This window comes from Populus nigra, chromosome 16, assembly GCF_951802175.1.
Source record: "Populus nigra chromosome 16, ddPopNigr1.1, whole genome shotgun sequence".
Taxonomy (NCBI): domain Eukaryota; kingdom Viridiplantae; phylum Streptophyta; class Magnoliopsida; order Malpighiales; family Salicaceae; genus Populus; species Populus nigra.
The window spans coordinates 8,131,521-8,137,046 of NC_084867.1; positions in this window are offsets into that span (position 1 = coordinate 8,131,521).

The following is a 5,526-nucleotide window of genomic DNA, read 5'->3' on the forward strand; positions in this document are numbered from 1 at the left end:
GATCACTTCATCATGTATCTTCACCAGACCAAATAATATTTTTCCTAAACAAAGATTAAACCCCTTAGGAATTGTAAGAAATTCAAAACAAAAAGTTTACATTGAGTAAATTTCTATTTTTAAACAAATTCATTTGGACCATAGACAACCCAACTTTGAGCTAACACTTCTTTCTCAACCATTACCCTGTCAATTCTCAACCAAAAATGCATAAAAGATCCATCTTAGTGATGAATGACATGTCTTGGGGTTACAATAAAAGAAAACACTTTCAAAGTTACATCTTATGATTTCTTTACAATGATTAGACTTAAATAGACACGATCCTTAAAATTTACAAGTTGATCTCAAAACAAGAAAATGATTCTTAAACAAAAAGAGTCATTGATCGAGTTTGCAAAGTTCTTGACAAAAATAACATTGACACCTTTTGTGAGTCATCCTTAAAAAGTTAAGTAGTCATGGGGCAATATAGTGGACCTTGAGAGGGATAATATATAATATCTAGATTAGTTAGGGCAAATAAGCACATAATCAAATGATGATTCAACAAAATCCATCAAAGTTATGAATAGCTTTTAGCAGTGACAAATGCCTTTGATGAGAAGTAGAAGAATGAGCACAATTAGATCAGTTGAGGACAATGTTGCTAAAAGACAATATATGATTTGATGAACTCCATCAGCGATGCTACACTTGAGGGGCATCTTCCATGACTAAAATGTCTATTTTACCCTTTGAAAGATAGCCATGACACTTGAAAGATGTTAGCACATGAGTGCACTTTCATAGATGTTGAAAGCTTGCACACAACATGATCAAGTTGGGGGGCAATTTACAACTATCATTGACAAAATAATTATTGAGTGGGCAATGGCACAAGACTACCATGATTGGGGACACCATCCGACTAGAGGGGCAACATCATAACTAAAATGTTTGTCAACTAATAATTGTCAACTGAGTGGAGCTTTATTTGTTATATAAGGTTTAAGTTGCGCAACAAAAAAAGCAGTCAAACACATTAACCACATTGGTTAAAACTCGAATAGGCTGAAGAGTCAAATGACCAAAAGAACTCATCTTAAGAATTACAAACTTTATCCATCAAGCATGACAAAGAAAAGAGAGGCCTATATTTCCAACCAGGTAAGAATGCATGCATGTCATCATTTGATGTGAACCTCGTGATCACGTGGTCACATAACCTATAATCAAGATTGAGATCTGATCCCGGAGAGCCGAAATAGGTCTAATAGGAATGTGACATAATAGAAACGTGCCTCTAAGGCACCAACACTATTAGAATGAAGTAGAATGTTGCCATGAAGCCAATTAAACTTCGATAAGTCAGATTCAGTTCATTCAAGAATTGAAGAATACAAGAATCACTCTCACACGTTAAAATTGAAAAATTCAGAAGTAATATTCATCAATGACTGTCGAAATTTAGATTACATATGTTTAAATAGTTCTTAAAAATTAACCCTCATAGATCTACCTCTATGGGCTGAAATGACCCACATATAAAACTAAACTAAAAACCATAAACAGAAAAGCCAATAACCTGATACAAACAAGCCTTGGATCCTAGCTCAAAATACGATTTTAATTAAGCCCAAACATGAAAGAAAATAATAAAAATAATTAATCTGTCATTAAATAGCATCAGCTTTTCTTTCCTTATGTAGCTAGGATGAATAAGAAATCCTTATAAGAAAAAGGATTCTGGAACATTAATGAATCGTTGCCTCTTGGAAATTATATTGCAACTCATTAAAGATTCTTATAGAAATCGAAAATTCCAAAAACAAGCTGTCATATTCTTGTAGGAAAAAAATCATTGCCAAATAGGAAGTTCACAAGTCAAAAGGAAGTAAATGAAAAAATTCATACAACCTATTCTGACCTAAATCGTAAGTCCATTCCAAACTCCGATTCACCTGAACATTTACCATAACATAGACAAATACCTTTGGAATCTTCTGGTAAAGTTTCAACTTGATCTAATGGTTGGATGTTGAGTTATGCTCAATAGCGTAAAATTGGACGGTAGAGAATTTTACACCAAAATCTGAATCTGACCTTGCTTGGGTCGTATCACAAGGATGATTTATATCATCATTGCATTTGTTTTTGCAAAACTTTTCCAAGAAAAATCCTAAATGAAATCCAATCGTACCATTAAGAAAGATAGGTGTCAACCTTGTAATCAGAAAACACCAAGAATTTTAACCCTGTCATTAGGAATCTCAAATCCAACCCTATCATCATGAAATCTTTATTTTTAACCCTGTCATCAGGAATTCTCGGTTTCAACCCTACCATTAGAAAGTCCAAAATCAGGAAGGACAAATGTTAGCTTTGCAATTAGAAAAACACCAAGAAGTCCAACCCTATAATCACGAATCTTCAATTTTAACCTTGTTATAAAAAAAATCCTTTATTCCAACCATTCCATTAGGAAGGACAGGTGTTAGCCATGTAATCAAGAAACACCAAAAAGTTCAAGCCTGTTATTAAAAATCTTCAATTTTAACATTGTTATCAGGAATCCTCCATTCCAACCTTGCCATCAGGAAGGATATGTGTTAGCTCTACAATTAAGAAACATTAAGAAGTTCAACCTTGTCATCAATAATCCTTCATTCCAACCCTGCCATCAAAAAAGACAAGTGTTAGCGTTGTAATTAGGAAAACACCAAGAAGTTCAACATTGTCATCAGGAATCTTCAATTTTAACGTTGTTACCAGGAATCCTCCATTCCAACCCTGCCATCAGGAAGGATAGGTGTTAGCCCTGCAATTAAGAAACACTAAGAAGTTCAATTGTGTCATCAGGAATCTTTAATTTTAACCTTATTACCAGGAACCTCTAATTTTAACCTTATCATAAAAAATATTTAAATTTAACCTTGTTATTAGGAACCTCCTATTTTAACCTAATTATCAAGAATCCACCATTTCAAACCCTACCATTATGAAAGAAAAATTTCAATATGCCATCAGGAAGGATAAGTGTCACCCCTACAATTAGGAAACACCAAGAAATTTAACCCTATCATCAGGAATCTCAAATTCAATCTTGTCATTAAAAAATCTCCATTTTTAACTCTTTTGTTGAGGATATATCATTCTCTATGGTATCTGTGAATATCTCATCATTCTGAAAAAAGGATTAATTATTTCTTGATATGGAAAAATGCATAATCTCTTATATTTTCTTCTTTACAAGCTTATTATCTAAAGTATCTTACAAGACTTTCTGTCGTAACCTAATTTTAGGTTTCCTCGAAAATTGTCTTTTTCTTTAAAAGTAAAAAAAATAAAAAAAATAAAGAAATGAAAAAAAAAAGATTGGCAACTTGGAAAGAACAGGTTGACAAAGGTTTTAAATGCATGAAGGAACCAAACAAAGTCTTTGAACAAAATCAGGAACCTAACTGTACTTAAGATTGAAAGAAAATGCAGATTCAGGGTTAAATTAAATGATTATTAGACGAGTTTGCATAAAAATTAAGCTTGAGGACTTAATTAGACTTTTAAAAGGCCAATTTGATTTAATCATGGGCTCAACTAAAGGTTTTAATTAAGTTTAATAATTAATTTTGGTCAGATTAAAAGAATTGGTTAACTACAAAAACTTAATTAGACTTTTAATAGGTCAAATTAATTTTATTAGGGACTTGATTGGTGAAAAATAAATTTGGATTTAATTGAAAAGATTGGAATTTTGGAGGACCAAATTTAATCCTTACAAGCTCAATCGAGTGAAATCGGGGGTAAAATTGAAAAAATAAATCAAAGTTTGGGGGTCAATCAAAGGTTAAATAGAAGAAATTCAAGACCAAAAACTTTTTTGTAAAATGCACATGAATCTAGGGGCCAAATTCAGTTGTAAATAAGGGTGAAATTAAAAAAAAAAAGTTTGAAAGTTAATTAATGGTCAAATTGAACAAATACAAAATCAAGGATCACAATGTAATAAGCGTTAAAGGCTGGGGGTTCAATAAAATATGTCAAGGATAAAATTAAGAAGATTTTTTGGAATTAGGCTCAATAGAGGGTGTTAATAGCAAAACTTCAATTGTTTGATGACTAAAGTTGAATTAGGAATGTTTAAATAGTTTTGGAGTGGGGGGCAACTAAACAACATTGTTTTGATTTAAATGAAATGACATATTTTATATAAAACAATGTCGTTTTGTTTAAAATTAATTATAAAAAGAAAGAAAAAGAAATGACATTGTTTTTTTACTGCATTGTTGATTATCTTGAACCTTCACCTAACCGAAACAACAAGAATGGCAGCCTTGCTGCACCTTTCCTAGCCTTCACTTAAACTAGACAAAAGGACTTACCTCTATATACCATGTCCTCTGCATCCGTACCCACATAAAATAAAACAACTCCTTTTACAACACCAAATTCACTATTATAAGGGATCAAAAAACACAACTACCCTTGTATCATAATTAAATCAAGGGAGGAGATAAAGTGGTGACAAATTAACAACAAAGAAAGGGAAGTCGAGAATCTTCCAAAACCTCTATAAAAGTAGTCTTGGAAGAACACTAAAAAGAAGAAGGGTACCACTCCATGCTATAAGGCACTACCCTTAACAAAACCAAGAAGGAACTCGAGAAAGAGAAAACTAAAAGGGGGGAGAGAGAGAGAAATCTCATATGTTCTAGCCAACCTAACCAGCCAAAAAACACCATTTAAAACAAACATCCACCCTCCCGCACTAAAGCAATGAAAACCAAAACCAAACTTCCCCTTTACCCAACACTTATGGAAAAGAAATAAAAAACAATATCAAGGATCTTTTTTAAAAATACCAGATTTAGGTTGTCTTTATTTTAACAGGCCCTAAACAAGTCCAAAAAATTCAAAACAATTCAAGGACCATTTTGAAATTATTTATAGGACACTTGCGTATTTTTTCAATAATTTTTCTTAATATTGGGTTATATACTTGCACTGTAAAATATGAATACAGTACTAAAAATACCTGATGTTTCTCCAAAATTTCAAAAAATTCAAAAAATTGGTCATTTTAAAAAATACAAAAATATGTTTTGTTTTTGTTTATACGGCTAAATTCTAAAGGTTTTTCATACATATTTTCTAAAACAAAGGTGCATTTTTATCATTTTTTTAAAATACCAAAACGGATATCATAACTAGTTTATGATTATCCATTAGGATTTGACTAAAATCTCAAAAATACCATAAAAATTAATTTGTTTAATAATGTAATGCATACTCCAAATATTAAATTAAATGAATTAATAACAATAAACATTTGGAATTAGCTGTAGATTTTATTATTTGAGGATATAAAATTACACTATAAAGTATATCCTCAAATATTAAAGATACGAAGTAGGAAATAAGTGCAATACTAAAATTTAAGCCGTGGAATTGTTAGGATTTAATCAGATAAGATATAGACTTTCTTACAAAGGGAGATCTATCTCGAACTTTAGATAAGACCAACGAATAAAAACAGTACTTAGAATA